Below are 18,197 nucleotides of genomic sequence, written 5' to 3'. Positions count from 1 at the left end.
CTATGCAAAATGCCGCAAGAGAGAAACACCAGCCCATATCTTCTGGGAGTGTGTTGTGGCTGGCAGTGTCTGGCTCTCTGTCTCTGTCTTCCTAAACAGGTTTGCTGACACGGCCAAGATGACCGCTGAGACTGTGCTCTATGGGCCTGCGGGAGGAATCACTACCAGCACAGCTAAGTGCGTTTGGCGTGTCATCAATGTTGTCAAGCAGATCCTGTGGGAGGGCCGTAACGTCTGTGTCTATCACAAGCAGGAGCTAGACACTATCACCACGACCAGAAGGGCACAAACTCTTATCAAGGACTTTGTAATTCTGGACATCTGGACCCTCGGGAAGGACAAGGCCTGCGCGGAGTGGAGGATCGCCGGACTTCAGGACGTGAAGATGGAATAAAGGAAAAAACTGGAACCGCTAGCTCCTAGGAGCGGGACTACAGGGCACCGCTAAGCCTTTTATTTATTTTGTCATGCCAGCATTCCGCCCTTTTTAGCTGGCATGACCGTTTTTCAACGGTGCCCTGGTTTTATGTAGTCTTTTTGTTTCAGTTTTATGGACTTTTATTTGATTTACGTTGAATGTTTTATTTGATTTTGTTTTGTTTTGTTTTATGTATCTAAAAGATTTTTAATGTTAACTATTAAAAGTTACATTTTAAGTGTTTTAAAATTTTAGAATTTTAACTCACTGTTTTATACACTTTCCCTTTTCCCCTGTCCCTGTTTTAGTAATATAGTTTTATGTTCACTTTTGAACTTTTTTAGAGAGCACTCCCCGGCCCTCACAAGCACTGGTTTTTTATAGATGGTTCTTTTTTTCCAGTCACTTTTAAAGCAGCACAGGTTTTTTCATGTTGATTTTAATCTGTGTCTGTTTTAACCATGTACAAAGCACAATTGTCTTGGTGTTTTTAAATGTATTTTAAATGCTTTTAAAACAAAATGTATGTCTGTATGCATGAATGTCATCTTTAAAAGAAATGTAAAATGAATGAAAAAACGAATGGGTGTAAATGTAAAAAATGTAAAATCTCAATAAAAGAGTATTTTACTAAAGATTTCCGTGGAGAGGAGCATTTATGAGTTCAATGCAATTTTTGGCTAGCCCTGCCCCTCGGGGTGGGGCTCGACATGGGTTTAAAAGCAGAACGAGCACAGCGGCGGCGGCCGTGTTAATAATTAGAGCCTGGCACCTTTTTTTTTCTTTTTCTTTTTCCCATTTTTCCCCTCAGTCCAAGAAGCGAGTACCCCGGCAGCTCCGGCGGGCGGCCGCGCCCGGGGCGTTTGGTCAAAACCATTGTGGGCATCGCTTCTCGGCCTCTTGGCTCAGATCGTTTTCATGTGGCATGACCGCAGAGAGTGATACGAGAGAGTGATACGAGGAGGAGAGGATGGACAAGACATCTGCTAATCGGTCGGCTTCGAGGGCTGGACTACGGAACACAGTTCGTTTGAGATGGAGAGGAGATATGGGAGTGGATTTCCCCAGGAAGAATTGAATTTGTGGAGAAGATTTTGATGGCGAGCCTTGGATTCGAAGCTATGGATTTCTTTTGTATCCAGGTGAATTCAGCGGCAAGGTTCGTAGATGTTACTTTTCACTCTGAAGATCTTTTTATGACATTTTGGGATCGATACAAAGTGTACTCAATGAAAGCTCCTGTGAAGGATTATGCTGCTGAATCATTATGGAATCGCAATTTCAGAGTTATAACAGTCCACATGTTTAATCCTTATGCATCTGACTGGGATATTGAATCTTTTTTGGGATAATACTGTGATGTACTAGTGAGTGCAGTTTATCAGAGAGATCTATTGGGAATCTGGAATGGCAAGAGACCATTCAAAGTGCTATTAAGGCAAGACGCCAAGGGTTTCGATGGGTATAGGCACCCTCCGGCAAACTTTTCTATTGGGCCCAACAGAGGCTACTTGTTTTATTCTGGCCAACCGCTATACTGCCGAAAATGTATGTCCTTTGGTCACTCAGAAATGCATTGTAATCAAATTCGTTGTAGGAACTGCGAGGAGTTGGGACATGAAACAAAGGACTGTCCGTTTGTTAAAAAATGTAATATTTGTGGATCTGATGAGCATCTCTTTAGACAATGCCCACAGAAGAAAAGGTCCTTTGCAGAGGTGATTAGAGAGGACCAAGAAAAGGAACCAGAAAATGAGCAGCAAGATGGGGGAGAGCTAAGGGGTGGTCCCGCTGATGTAAGCGAAGCACAGGAGGAAAATGTGGCTGTGGATAAGGTGATTTCAAGTGGCAGTGGGGTTCAGTCAGAGTTAAGCAGAGTGCCTGGCCAAGAGGAAGCTCGGCAAACTGTTCAAAAGGCTGAGTGGGAGGAGATTGAGGCGAGTAGGGAAATGCTAGAGGAAAAGATGGAGCTGAACCAAGAAACAAGCAAGGAGGAGGGCTGGATGGATGTGGACAAGAAAAGTGGGAAAAGGAAAAAAGATTCTGGGAATGAGAGGAAGGCAGCTGAACAAAAGCTAGCAAAAGGGAAGAAAGCAAAGGAAGGGGAGGGGATAGAGCATGGAAACAGGTTTGATGGCTTACATAATCTGCCAGATTCAGATACAGAACTGAGGAGTAAATCAACAGAGAGTGGGACTGAGTTAGGTTCTGAACTGAGAAGCTTTTTGTTGCCACCAGCGAGCCCATGTCGGTCGGATTTAGGATTACAAAGCAGTGATTTTAATGTTGAGGAATTTCTGGACAATGCTCAACTCCAACAATTTAATGAGACTACATTGGCTGTACCTATTTTACCTGCAATACAAGAGGAAGGAGTAGGACCTACAAGTCAAGCTTAAATAAAGGGTTTATTTTTAATAATATAAATTATAAATGGCTTCAATTAATTTAATTTCAGTTAATGTTAGGGGCTTGAGGAATAATCAGAAAAGAGCATCTGTGTTAAATTCTTTCAAGTATATTAAGTTTTCAGTTTGTTTTTTGCAAGAAGTACATTTAAAAGATGAAGGGGACATAAAGGGGTTTTCAAGGGAATGGGATCAGGGGGAATCGAGATGGAGTGTGGGGGGTGTGCACTCATCAGGGGTGGGGATTTTGTTTAAGGATAGAGGGTTAGAAGTGAAGGATTCTTTTTCTATGGTGCCAGGGAGGGTACTAGTAGCAGATGTGGATGGGAGGGGACAAAAGAGTTAAGATTAATTAATGTATATGCTCCTCCAACAAGGAAAGAGCGAAAACAGTTATTTTGGGGTTTGGGGGATGTATTAATGACAAATAGGCATGTAATAGTGGGGGGAGACTTTAATGTCTGTTTAGATGCAGTTCAAATCAGAAGATTTTAGTTGCAAGGATTTACGGTTGATTTTGTCTAATTTTAATTTAATAGATTCTTTTAAAAAGTTAAATAAAGGAAAGCCAGGATTTACCTGGAGAAATTCTAGGGGTGCAAAGAGTAGAATTGATTATTTCTTTGTGACCAATGATTTGACTTTAGAACATTTTTCTGTTTTGCCTGTTTGGTTTTCAGATCATGATATGATTTCTTTAGGGGTAATATTAGACGGGCCAGTATTTGGTGTCGGGTATTGGAAATTGAATTGCAAAATTTTAGAAGAGAAAAAGTTTAGGGAACAATTTATTTTATATTTTAATGAGTGGGTGGAATTGAAACCTTATTACAAATCCTGGATTGATTGGTGGGAGGATGTGAAGCAAAAAGTTAAGGTGTTTGCGCAGGGATATTGCAAATCAAAAGCATTTGAGGAAAGAAAAGATATATTGGGTTTACAAAAGAGGTTGGAGGAGATGCGGGTGAAGGATAATAATGGTGGGAATATGGATTGGGAGCAGTATAGTTTGTGTAAGGAGAGGTTAAAGGCGATTTATAGTAACAGAGCTGCTAAATTCATGTTTAGAAGCCAACTAGTCTTTTATGAGACTAATGAAAAATGTTGTCATCAGTTTTTCAAGCCTATGAGGGAGAAACAAAAGAAAAGAATGATTGAGGGATTAAGAGATAAAGATGGAAGGGAGGTATCGGATAATGAGTCTATGGTAGATAGTGCAAGTTATTTTTATGAGGAGTTGTTTTCAGAAAGGAAAATAGATGATAAAGCAGGAGATACATTTTTAAATAATTTGGGATCTAGAGTGCCAGAAGAGAGTAAAATTGAATTGGAGAAGGTTATTGAGTTGAGCGAGTTAACAGCAGCTGTAAATGAGATGAAAAACAATAAAGTGCCGGGGTCAGATGGACTGCCAAGGGAGTTTTATTGGGCTTTCTGGGACATTATTGGTCCAGTGTTTAAAGAGGTAATAAAGGAAGTGTTTGACAGAGGAGAATTGTCAAAATCAATGAAGGAAGGGATTATTTCTTTATTATATAAAAAGGGGGACATTAAGGATTTGAAAAACTGGAGGCCTGTGACCTTATTAAATGTGGATTATAAAATTTTAGCAAAGACAGTAACTAATAGGTTAAGGGGGGTGATGGGTTTCATTGTACATAAAGACCAGACATGTGGGGTAGTGGGAAGATCAGCGCAATGGAATTTGCAATTGACTAGAGATGTAATTTGGTGGGTACAGGACAGGAATATTCCATTAATTTTAGTGAGCCTTGATCAAGAAAAGGCATTTGATAGGGTCAACCACCAGTTTTTATTTAGAATTTTGGAGAGGTTAGGTTTTGGGTGTCATTTAATCAAATGGTTAGGAATAATGTATAAAGATGTAGTGAGTAGAGTCAATGTGAATGGGCACTTGGGGAAGCTAATTAAACAAAGGTCGGGGGTGAGACAGGGGTGTCCGCTATCCCCCTTACTTTATGTATTGTTCATGGAACCTTACGCTGCAGCACTGAGGGCAGATAAGGGGGTGAAGGGGTTAATTATTCCAGGGAGTGGGGGTGTGGAATTAAAAATTGCACAGTATGCAGATGACACAAGTTTATATTTAGAGTCTGATAATGATATAAGGAGAGCATTTCAGTTAATGGACTTGTTTTCTTTAGCATCGGGTTCAAAGTTAAACTTGAGTAAAACAAATGTCATGTTCTTGGGAGCTTGGGAAAACAGGAAGGAAACACCTTTGGGGTTGAACATAGTTTCAGATGGGATTATAATATTAGGGGTTAATTTCTATCAAAGGGGTAGTGATTTAAATAATTGGGCAGACAAAATTGTTAAAATGAATAAAAAGTTAAATACAGTGCCTTGCGAAAGTATTCGGCCCCCTTGAACTTTGCGACCTTTTGCCACATTTCAGGCTTCAAACATAAAGATATGAAACTGTAATTTTTTGTGAAGAATCAACAACAAGTGGGACACAATCATGAAGTGGAACGAAATTTATTGGATATTTCAAACTTTTTTAACAAATAAAAAACTGAAAAATTGGGCGTGCAAAATTATTCAGCCCCTTTACTTTCAGTGCAGCAAACTCTCTCCAGAAGTTCAGTGAGGATCTCTGAATGATCCAATGTTGACCTAAATGACTAATGATGATAAATAGAATCCACCTGTGTGTAATCAAGTCTCCGTATAAATGCACCTGCACTGTGATAGTCTCAGAGGTCCGTTTAAAGCGCAGAGAGCATCATGAAGAACAAGGAACACACCAGGCAGGTCCGAGATACTGTTGTGGAGAAGTTTAAAGCCGGATTTGGATACAAAAAGATTTCCCAAGCTTTAAACATCCCAAGGAGCACTGTGCAAGCGATAATATTGAAATGGAAGGAGTATCAGACCACTGTAAATCTACCAAGATCTGGCCGTCCCTCTAAACTTTCAGCTCATACAAGGAGAAGACTGATCAGAGATGCAGCCAAGAGGCCCATGATCACTCTGGATGAACTGCAGAGATCTACAGCTGAGGTGGGAGACTCTGTCCATAGGACAACAATCAGTCGTATACTGCACAAATCTGGCCTTTATGGAAGAGTGGCAAGAAGAAAGCCATTTCTTAAAGATATCCATAAAAAGTGTCGTTTACAGTTTGCCACAAGCCACCTGGGAGACACACCAAACATGTGGAAGAAGGTGCTCTGGTCAGATGAAACCAAAATCGAACTTTTTGGCAACAATGCAAAACGTTATGTTTGGCGTAAAAGCAACACAGCTCATCACCCTGAACACACCATCCCCACTGTCAAACATGGTGGTGGCAGCATCATGGTTTGGGCCTGCTTTTCTTCAGCAGGGACAGGGAAGATGGTTAAAATTGATGGGAAGATGGATGGAGCCAAATACAGGACCATTCTGGAAGAAAACCTGATGGAGTCTGCAAAAGACCTGAGACTGGGACGGAGATTTGTCTTCCAACAAGACAATGATCCAAAACATAAAGCAAAATCTACAATGGAATGGTTCACAAATAAACATATCCAGGTGTTAGAATGGCCAAGTCAAAGTCCAGACCTGAATCCAATCGAGAATCTGTGGAAAGAACTGAAAACTGCTGTTCACAAATGCTCTCCATCCAACCTCACTGAGCTCGAGCTGTTTTGCAAGGAGGAATGGGCAAAAATTTCAGTCTCTCGATGTGCAAAACTGATAGAGACATACCCCAAGCGACTTACAGCTGTAATCGCAGCAAAAGGTGGCGCTACAAAGTATTAACTTAGGGGGCTGAATAATTTTGCACGCCCAATTTTTCAGTTTTTTATTTGTTAAAAAAGTTTGAAATATCCAATAAATTTCGTTCCACTTCATGATTGTGTCCCACTTGTTGTTGATTCTTCACAAAAAATTACAGTTTCATATCTTTATGTTTGAAGCCTGAAATGTGGCAAAAGGTCGCAAAGTTCAAGGGGGCCGAATACTTTCGCAAGGCACTGTATGTGGAAAGCAAGGAAACTGACCTATATGGGGAAGGTGTTGGTTCTAAAAACAGACGTGTTACCTTCTCTGTTGTACCTAGCGTATGTATGTCCGTTGCCTCCAAGATATAGGAGAAGTGTTATTCGTATGATTTTTGAGTTTATGTGGGGAGGGAAATATGAGTACATCAAGAGAGGGGAGATGTATAAGGCTGTGGAGAAAGGAGGGAGGGATGTTCCTCACATTCCTGTGAAATTAGATTGTTTATTTGTGGCAAATTTATGTAAAGCTTTGCAGGGTGAATTTAAACATAATTTTCAGTTTTTTGTTAGATTGTGGTTTTCATTTACAATGAGACATTTTGTTAAAATAAATAACATGGGACCAAGAGCGGAGCAATTACCAGGACATTATCAACATGCGGTGAAGTGGCTGAAGCAGAATCCAGTCTGTAAAGAGGTAGAGATCTGCACAGAGCATAAAGAACTGTATAAAGAATCGGTGAAAGTATTTTATAATAATGAATACAGTTCAGTGGCCCCTGAGACTTGGGGAAATATTCAGCCAAAGGGGATAGATAATAACCTAAAAGATTTAAATTGGATGATGCTTCATAAAAGGATGGCTGTAAGGGAGGTGTTATTCAGACATAAACTGACCAGAAATGCTTTTTGTCCTAGGGGAACATGTTTTGTGGAAGAAACACAGGAACATGTGTTTTGGGAATGTCCATTTGCAGCAACAGTATGGAATAAAACTAGAGTGATCATAGACAAGGTGGTACCAGGAACAAAGCTGTCATATGATGTAATATTGAAAGGGTTTGTAAAGAGTGCCACAAAAACAACACAACAATGGCTGTTATGGTTAATTCTCAGTTTAATTAAGTTTGAATAATGGGAATGTAGAAATAAACTGATTAAAAATAACATAGAGATAAAAGGGGAGGTAATAGTTGAAAGAGTGTGTAGTGACATAAGGGGTAGAGTTAAAAGGGATGTGTTGAAATGGGGGTATAATTCAGCAAGAGAAAGGTGGAAGGGTTAGTTTATATTGTAATTATTGATGTATGTGACTATATATTTGGAAAATTGTTTGTATAATAAATTTGTGGAATTTTTCTAATTTAAAAAAAAAAAAAAAAAAAAAAAAATCTGTTCTTATCAGTTTAATATCTGATACGTCCCCCATAGGGGGACCCGTCTATATTAAATTGATTTTTGGAAGCAGGAGATGGAACCGGGGCTTGCTCCGTCCACTCCACGCATCGACCCGGTATTGCAGTACCTCCGGGAACGGTGCACAAGAAAGGTCAAAAAAGAGAGAGACAGACAGGCAGGCAGGCAGGCAGGCAGACAGACAGACAGACAGGCAGACAGAGAGACAGAGAGACAGAGAGAGCGCTAGCCAGCCTCTCCCTCTCCCTTTTTCTGGGTTGTATTTTTTCCCGCTCTTTTTGTTGTTTTTTTTTTTTTTTTTTTGTTTGTTTGTTTGTTTGTTCCAAATAAGGAAGGCAGGCCTGCCTAACTGATGGACAGTCTGCTCTGCTCACGCAGCAGGCCAGTGTACCCAGAAGGCCTTGCGCTCGTGGGAGGAGGAGGACGAGCGCAGCGGTAAAGCAGAAACGGAGCTGTTTAGTGGGGCAAGGAGCCCTCGCTTTCAAGGCGGCAGCAGCAGCAAAGCGCCCCTTTGCCGGGACCGAACGGCACTTGCGTTTTGGGAAGAGTTCCCTGTTTTGTTTGGTTTTGTTTGGCCTTGCCGCCGGGTAGAGGAGAAGGCCTTTGGGCCGGCCGGAAGGGCTGGGCTACCAGTAAAACCACACTCTGGCTTCTCTTCAGTTCGAATAGATCTTTCTAAGACTAAGGCTTAGAGGGTAGTGGCATTGCCCGCTCCCTCCGAGGGTCTGTGAGAGGTTTGTTCGGGTGAGGAGGAACAGAATTTTTTTTATTTTTGACTGGCTTTCTTCAGCTCGGCAACTTTTTGGAAGACTAATGCTCAGTCTGGTTTTGGCTTGCCCAATCCAGGCCGAGGGTCTTTCAAGATTTTGTTGACTGTTGAGAGCAGTTTTTTCTTTTTCAGGCGGTTCCAGTTTTTTTCTTTTTCAGGCGGTTCCGGCTTTTCCAGACGTTCCTGGAGTTAGAGAGAAGGAGGACCTACCATCCAGACGACCTTTGAGGACCCTTTGATGACCTAGACGACCTCATCCCCAGCCCTTGATTGTAATCGAGATCCAGACCGAGAGAGCAGCAGGCGCCCAGCAGAGGGAGCCATCTGGGAGGAGCAGAGGGCGGCCCCGGACCCCGAGGAGGCGTCACAGCCACGATTCTTCCTACGTGGTCTCGGTGCCAAGCAGCGCCCCCTACTCCGCCAGGGAAGGACACCGTTCACCTGGGGAGGGGGTCCCTCTTGCGAGGCGACCATCTCCTCAGGGACTAAAGTAATAGTTCCTTCAACTGCCCAGATTTGCTGCTTACGTTGTCTCTTTTCCGTAGAGAGAGACAACCCGGACGTCCAGAGGCTTCTCCCACCCCAATCGGAGGAGCCAGCTGAAGGATGGCGTTCCGGCCAACCCAGGAGACCAGGAGGCACAATGCGGTGCGCTTCACAAGAAACAAGCAAGATGAAACGGAACCAGGACTGACGAGACTGGAGTTCAGCCGGACCATTCTTCAGAGGGGTATGGGTTTTTCCCCTTCTGACTTGAATTGTTTGGTGAAATTGCCAGGGCTTAAGGAAGTGTTTGAGGTCAGTTTTAGGAACCCCCAAAAGTTACAAGAAATGTGGTCCTTTTGGGGGGAGAATAAATATCTCGCTCCATACAAAGATTTTTGTGTGGATGCACTGACAGACAGAGAAATAAAAGTTGTTACTGTCCAATTTTTCAATGAGGCTGTTAGCGACTATGATATTACAACATGGCTTAACCGCTATGGGAGGGTGTCATCAGAAGGGAGGAAAATTACAGATGAAGATGGGGTTTGGACAGGAGCCAGAAAGTGGCTGGTACGCCTCAATGTTGATCCATCGGGCATTGGAGGCGTCCGCCACATTCCAAACTCCATAGTGTTAGGGCCCAACAGAGGGCTGGTATTCTATAATGGGATGCCAAAACTCTGCAGGAAATGTGGGGAATTAGGACACCTGGCGGCCGCATGTACTGTAGTCAAGTGCAGGAACTGCGGCGCCCCCCACGAGACCAGCCACTGCAGAGAAGAGAGGCAGTGCAATTTGTGTGGAAAGAAGGGGCACCTGTTTAAGGACTGCCCCTCTTCCTATGCCAACATGGCCAGAGCCAGCAAGGCAAACACGAACAAGCCTAGGCCTGAGCAGGAAGAGGGAGCAAGTAACAAAGATCAGTCCACATCACCACCAACAGCATCCAAGACCCAGACTCCAGCACCACCATCATCACCAGCACCCCCCCCCGCCCCCGAGACATGTCCCGTTTTACGAGGACCCCTTCCCCCAGCCCAGAGAGAGAGTACAACAGCTACTCCACTAGCTCCTCCAGTAGCTCCTCTGATACAGAACACGAGGCAGGGAGGGAGCCCGGACCCAGCAGCGGCCCCCCCCTGAGTAGGGCCCTCTCAGCGCCAGCAATCCCCCTCGGCTCTCGTTATGACGCCATAAGGATTGAGTCCATGGGGGAGGAAAGCGAAAGCGACAGTGAAAGTGAGAGTGAGAAGGAGGGGAAGGGAGTGAAGAACCAGCAGAGGGTGGGGAAAAGAAAGGGTAGAGACGATGGGGGGAAAAGAAAGAAGATAAAGATTAAAGACAGCAAGTTGCAGGTGGCCCCCACAGATCAAAAACTAGCTAATGTCCACACAAAGTCCCCAGTCTTGCCCTCGCCGGCAGAGACGGAGGCGAGTGGGACGGCTACACTGCCGCCTAGTGGGCAGGTAGCAGCCAGCCAGGGCATCCCCAGCCAGCCTTCCCAGTCATTGGCACAAATCCTAGCACACCTCGCAGAAGAGGTGTTCACTAATGCACCGAGGGAGAGGTCGGGGTCAACACCTTCCCTGACCAGCAGTACCTCGGTAGCAATGACCCTCTTCAAGCGAAGGGCCTCCCTTCAAAGCATCCTTGACCCCCTCCCTTGTATGGGCAAAACCAGGGGCCCCCTAGAGGTCCTCCTAGATACAGCACTGGAGGACATGGGAATACCCCTGGACGCGGTAAGCCAGAAGTCTGCTAACAGCTCCAATTCAACAGACGGTAACAGCCAAAGAATGCTGTCTGTCATAACCCCCCCCCCCCAGGACAAAGCTGACCCACACGTTCCGAGGGGCCCTGAGCAAGTTCCACCAGACTTACCTTGTGGGGAGTTGAATAGCCCCAACAACTCCACGTACTGTGCATATAAAGACGGTGCCTTCTTGGATGAGGCAGCAGTGAGTACCTTCTCAGGGGTGATGGGAGTTGCAAATAAGCCCAAGCCCCCTCGAAGCAAGCGTAGAGCTAAGAGTAGGAAGAGTGTCCCGACCTCCCAATCATAGTCGCTATGGGGTGGACGCAGCGACTCCTTTTCTTGTTAGCTACCCTGATGGCCCTGATATGTGTGTCTGTTAATGTCAGGAGCATCAGGGAGACACAAAAAAGATTTGATGTACTAAACTATCTAGCTAACTTGAAAGCAGATCTCATCTTTCTGCAGGAGTGTGGTATTTCGTCGAGCCCTGATTATAGGGACCTGAAGGAGAGTTGGACCCTGGGGGACTCCTTCTGGTCGGGCTCCAACATAGCCAGAGCCGACGGAGTAGGTATCCTGTTTAAAAACCCATTTATTACCTCCCGCAGCAGCAGGGAGGTAGAACCTGGTAGAATTCTGAGCGTGGATGTGACATACAACAACACTCCCCTCAGACTGGTCAATGTCTATGCACCCACTAACCAAAACGAAAGAGTTCAATTTTTTCCACAGCTGCGTCCACTCCTGCTGGGGAACGTACCCGTCATCGTGTCAGGTGACTTCAATTGTGCTCTGAGGGACGTAGACCGGAGCAGGCCACGCAACGACCGCTCTAGTAGTTTTGTCCTCCGTAATATCTGATTTCTCCCTGTGTGATGCAGGTAAGGACCTGGTGCCTCCCTTTACCTGGGTGAGCTCATCTGGGACCTCCTTCTCCCGTATAGATCTCGTCCTGCATACCAGCTCCCTTACGAAGACGGCAGTAGACACCCAGGCCGTCTTCTTCTCTGACCATAGGCTCCTGCAGGTAACATTGCAGGTCCCTCAGACCTCCCAGATGGGGTCAGGGGTTTGGAAATTAAACACCTCCTTACTCGATGACCCCTCCATAGCTGCAGCCTATAAGAGCAGGCTTGTTGAGTGGACCACTTTGCGTGACCTATTCAACTCCCCTATAGAGTGGTGAGAGATGGTCAAAATGAGAACTAAGGGTTATTTCATAGCAGCAGGCAAGAGGAAAGCAAAAGAAAGGAGGGCCAAATATAAACACCTGAATGCTGCCCTCCAGCGTCTGAGCCTGCTTCAGCTTCGGGGGTTCCCTGTAAGCGACGAGATAGCCCAGACCAAGCTAGATCTTTCAGTGCTTTGTAGGGAGGAACAACGAAAGGTCATGCACAATGCAAAAGTGCAAAAAATGGAGGAAGACGAAAAGTGTACTCGCTTCTTCTTCCAGAAAACGAGGGAGAAGCGGCACTTGATGTCCTCCATGCTCGACAGCAGGGGGAGGATAGTAGAGGATAGTGAGGGAGTGAAAAAAGTGGTAGAGAACTTCTATAGGGACCTGTATAACATCAAAGCTACAGATGACACCCTGATAGAGTGGTTCCTGAGCCAGTTGGAGCCTGACTCAGTGCGGGACGACGAGGAGGAGGAGAAGGACCCAGAACTCACGCTGGAGGAGCTCACCCAGGCGGTTAAGACCATGAACACCGGTAAGACGCCAGGTCCAGATGGCATCCCGGGTGAGTATTACCATCTTTTTTGGGACACGCTAAAAGTCCATTTAGCGGAGGTCTACAGAGCGGTCTACAGGGAGAAGCGGTTGGGCCCTTCTATGCGGGAGAGTGTAATTACTCTCCTTCATAAGAAAGGGGAAGTTAAAGATCTACGGAATTGGCGCCCAATCAGCCTCCTTTGCGTGGATTACAAGATACTAGCCAAAGCTCTGATGCTCCGGCTACAAGTACACCTCCCTTTGGTCATTGGCCCCGACCAGGCTTGTGGCGTCCCAGGGAGGTCCATCACCGATATTTTAATGTTAACAAGGGACATTCTGGCTTATTCTAGAGAACGGAACCATCCCCTCTGCCTGTTCAACCTTGACCAGGAGAAGGCGTTCGATAGGGTAAGCCATGAATATATGTACAAAGTGATGGACCAGATGAAATTCGCTCCTGGACTTAGGGAGTGGGTTAAAACCATCTATACAAACATTAGTACCCGAGTCTTGGTGAACAGGCACCTGACTGGTAAAATATCTATCCAGTCAGGGGTCAGACAGGGTTGCCCACTATCCCCACTGCTATATGTCGTGTGCATCGAACCCCTCCTGCAGGCAATTCGTAGGGATACCAATATAACTGGTTTCCAGCTGCCTGGATCCAACGGGGTCCAGGTCAAAACAACAGCATATATGGACGATGTGTCACTCATTTGCACCAACACATCGTCGGTACCTCGGATTAGTAATATCCTTGAGAAGTACTGCACGGCGACCGGGGCAGTGATTAATAAGTCCAAGAGCGAAGTCTACGTGTCTAAAAATTGGCAGGTAGATAGGGAACTGTCGGACATGTACTGTCAAAAAGGACAAAATCAAGATTCTGGGCCTCATTTTCGAGAACAATAGCTCGGGGGCCCAGAGCTGGACGGCGGCCATTAACCAGGTCCGTAAAAAGATTGGCGGATGGAGCACAAGATCCTTAACAATGACGGGTAGAGTATTAATAACCAAGTCTATACTGTTCCCCATCCTCTCTTATGTAGGAAAAATCTTTCCCCCAGACAGGACCACCAAAAAAGTGGTGGACCGCATTATCCACCGCTTTATCTGGGGCAGCAAGATGGAGAGGGTAAAGCGAGCCACCCTGAGTAAAGCCCACAAGAAGGGAGGTAAGGGGGTCCCGGACGTTGTGCAGCTCACCCGAGTGCAGGGGCTCACGCAAACTATCAAGAACATCCAGGCCCTGGACAGGAAGGTATGTTACATGAATCGTTTCTATTTTGCCACCTGTCTCAGGGCCTTGGGCCTCTGCACTATTGATAACACCGTGCCGTACTCCTGGGACCCCCCATTGTATTATAGAACCTTAAGGGACACTATATATAAATTGGGCTTAGATAAAGCAAAATTGGCCTCCTGGGAATACAAGGCTGTAACTAAATATCTTGCCGGTTCCCAGGAAATTGAAAAAGTAGCTACTTTCTCCCTCACCCAAAGCCAAAAAATCTGGGTGAATGTGTCTCACAGCTGCCTCAGTAATGTCCAGAAGGATATAGCATGGAACACCGTCCACAGTGCACTCCCCACTCGAGCGTTCATGTTCAGGAGGGGACTAGCCCAAGTAGAAACATGCCCCTATGCAAAGTGCCGCAAGAGAGAAACACCAGCCCATATCTTCTGGGAGTGTGATGTGGCTGGCAGTGTCTGGCGCTCTGTCTCTGTCTTCCTAAACAGGTTTGCTGACACGGCCAAGATGACCGCTGAGACTGTGCTCTATGGGCCTGCGGGAGGAATCACTACCAGCACAGCTAAGTGCGTTTGGCGTGTCATCAATGTTGTCAAGCAGATCCTGTGGGAGGGCCGTAACGTCTGTGTCTATCACAAGCAGGAGCTAGACACTATCACCACGACCAGAAGGGCACAAACTCTTATCAAGGACTTTGTAATTCTGGACATCCGGACCCTCGGGAAGGACAAGGCCTGCGCGGAGTGGAGGATCGCCGGACTTCAGGACGTGAAGATGGAATGAAGGAAAAAACTGGAACCGCTAGCTCCTAGGAGCGGGACTATGGTTTTATGTAGTCTTTTTGTTTCAGTTTTATGGATTTTTATTTGATTTATTTTGATTGTTTTATTTGATTTTGTTTTGTTTTGTTTTATGTATCTAAAAGATTTTTAACGTCAACTATTAAAAGTTACATTTTAAGTGTTTTAAAATTTTAGAATTTTAACGCACTGTTTTACACACTGTCCCTTTTCCCCTGTCCCTGTTTTAGTAATATAGTTTTATGTTCACTTTTGAACCTTTTTAGAGAGCACTCCCCGGCCCTCACAAGCACTGGTTTTTTATAGATGGTTCTTTTTTTCCAGTCACTTTTAAAACAGCACAGGTTTTTTTCATGTTGATTTTAATCTGTGTCTGTTTTAACCATGTACAAAGCACAATTGTCTTGGTGTTTTTAAATGTATTTTAAATGCTTTTAAAACAAAATGTATGTCTGTATGCATGAATGTCATCTTTAAAAGAAATGTAAAATGAATGAAAAAACGAATGGGTGTAAATGTAAAAAATGTAAAATCTCAATAAAAGAGTATTTTACTAAAGATTTCCGTGGAGAGGAGCATTTATGAGTTCAATGCAATTTTTGGCTAGCCCTGCCCCTCGGGGTGGGGCTCGACATGGGTTTAAAAGCAGAACGAGCACAGCGGCGGCGGCCGTGTTAATAATTAGAGCCTGGCACCTTTTTTTCTTTTTCTTTTTTTTTCTTTTTCCCATTTTTCCCCTCAGTCCAAGAAGCGAGTACCCCGGCAGCTCCGGCGGGCGGCCGCGCCCGGGGCGTTTGGTCAAAACCATTGTGGGCATCGCTTCTCGGCCTCTTGGCTCGGATTAAGTATGTGGCTTGACCGCAGCTTTTTCTAAAAAAAGAGAAAAGAGAAGGTAATGGCGACTGGAGACTACATGTCGGCCCCCTCGGCGCGACTTTTGAATACAATTCGGTTTGTCGGGAAAGAAAAGGACGGAGTGCAGTTCAGCATGGGAAGAAGAAGCTTTGCGAAAGAAGTGATCTTTGATTTTCTTGGAATGACGGCAGAACAAATCTTTTGCTACAGAGATTTTCCTCTACGGAATACTTTTGAAACAACTTTCATGGGGGATTACTTGTGTCAAGATGCCTGGAATAAGTGTTTGGAACACAAAGACGAAGCACCGATTGCCAACTTCAACGTGGAGCCTCTGTTTGCAAGCAGGGTAAGGACTGTAACTGTTTGCATGCAAAATCCATATGTGAAAGAGCAAGACATTCGATCCTTCTTAAGTAAATACTGCGGCGTACTTGGTGTTGGAACGAAAGAAATAGATTATGATGGGTTGTGGAATGGGAATAGGAAATACGCTGTCCGGTTTAGAACAAGGACGGGTGGAATTGAATATCCCCCAGCATCCTTCTACATCGGTGGAGTAAAGGGGTATTTATACTTTTATGGACAGCCTAAAACGTGTAGGAGATGCGGAGAGGAGGGTCACATTGTGGCAATGTGCCCGAACATATTCTGCAGAAACTGTCTGGGGGCAGGTCATCTGGCAAGAGATTGCAACAAACCCAAGTCTTGTAATCTGTGTGATTCGACTGAACATATGTTCAAGGACTGCCCAAGCAGACATAAAAACTTCGTGACATTGAGGTGGTTTTGGATGAAGTTTTGAGAGACCATGCACCTGTGGAGGTAGAGGAGTGTGTTGTGACTGGAGATATCTTACATGGGATCCTCCCGACAAATTTTCCGGCGGCTACTTCGAGAGAGGCTCCAGCTGATAGGTCGGAGTCTCGTACCGCTGGGCATCCAGTTGCAGGAACCTCAGCAACTGGAGAAACAAACAAAAAGTTAGCTACACATGTCGGGACTCAACTGGAAAAAATGACAATAGAGGAATCCTCTCAGGGGACAGAGATACCAGATACCCCGGTGGAAGGCGAAGTAAAGTGGGGTGAAACAGAAGGGGATCAAGAGATGGACTGGAAAATAGCAGAGGGAAAGAAAACTGCAAAAAGGAAAATAACCAATGAGGGGCTGGATAATGATAACAAAGTACAAGTGATCGAGACATCCAACAAGTTCGACGTTTTGGAGAATGAGGAGACGGGAGATGAAGGAGTCCAGAGTTCTGAGCTGTCCTTAGCAGGGGAGTCCCCATTAGCACCGCCGGTTACACCATCAGAGGATGGCAGCGAGAGCAGCATGGAATCCCAACCGGAGTATCTGACTGACACTATGATGGACAATATGAAGACAACTATGATGTTCCCGACCAAGGGGAAAGGAGACGTAACATAAAATAAAAGGAAATGGACTTTAATGTCTTCTCAGTTAATGCTAGGGGATTGAGAGACACTGGTAAGAGGACATCTCTGTTTTTCTCCCTAATGGCATTGGACTTCCAAGTTTGCTTTCTTCAGGAATGTCATTTAAAGAACTCGGAGGACATTAGAAAGTTTAGTAAGGACTGGAAGGCAGGGGCTTCAGTATGGAGCATAGGTAATGTGCATTCGGATGGGGTGGGGATAATACTTAAAAACACTGGTTTTGTTATTGAGGAGACCAGAATCATTATACCTGGGAGGCTTATATATGTAGATGGCAGATTTAACAACAAGAAGCTTCGCCTAGTAAATGTTTACGCACCTACATTAAAAGGGGAAAGGTTAGACTTCTTTAAGCACTTACCTAATATATTGTGCACAAACAACATAGTGATAATGGGTGGGGATTTCAACACTTATTTAGAGGGCGAATATGATTTCTCTGCACAATATTTAAAAAATGTTTTGAGTGATTATGATTTGGTAGACATATATAGGAAACATAATAAAAAGGGTACAGGACATACATGGAGGAACTCAAGAGAAGCGAGCAAGAGATTAGATTATTTATTTGTATCTAAAACTATCAAAAGTTTGAGTTTCTCCATATATCCAAACTGGTTTTCAGATCACGACACAATTGGGGCTTCTTGTGAAATTAAAGGAGTAGAGATAGGAAGGGGATTTTGGAAATTTAACGTGAAGGAGTTGGAGTGTGTAGAGTTTAGAGCCGAGTTCACGACATTTTATACTGCATGGAAGGATATGAAATGGGCATTTAAAACTACAGCGGAGTGGTGGGAGGCGGTAAAAATCAAAATAAGATACTTCTGTCAAATGTATAGCAAAAGGAAAAAGAAGGAAGAGAGGCATCTTGAGATAGAACTGCAAGATGAATTAGAGTCTATACATTCTAAAATAAATGAGGGTAAACAGGTTTGTGGGGAGGAATACAAGAACATCCAAAAGAAAATAGAACATAACATTGAAACAAAGGTTAAGAATTTTACATTTTTGGCAAAAATAACAGAAAAAGAACAAGATGAAAAATGCTCCAGGTTTTTCTTTCAAAGTGTCAAAGAAAAACAAAGAAAATCAACAATTTCGGAATTAGAAACAGGGAGGG

General features: G+C 44.5%; 1 non-coding gene across 1 annotated transcript; it reads left to right on the top strand.

Annotated features, from left to right (window-relative positions):
• Positions 1-7,913: 7,913 nt before the first annotated feature.
• Positions 7,914-8,107, top strand: LOC131697119 (U2 spliceosomal RNA). Its single transcript, XR_009306986.1, has one exon. It is a non-coding gene; the product is annotated as a U2 spliceosomal RNA (small nuclear RNA).
• The last annotated feature ends 10,090 nt before the right edge of the window (positions 8,108-18,197 follow it).

This window comes from Acipenser ruthenus, chromosome 13, assembly GCF_902713425.1.
Source record: "Acipenser ruthenus chromosome 13, fAciRut3.2 maternal haplotype, whole genome shotgun sequence".
NCBI classification, from domain to species: domain Eukaryota; kingdom Metazoa; phylum Chordata; class Actinopteri; order Acipenseriformes; family Acipenseridae; genus Acipenser; species Acipenser ruthenus.
Note: the sequence above shows the minus strand (reverse complement) of the source record. Positions and strands in the feature narration are given on the sequence as shown.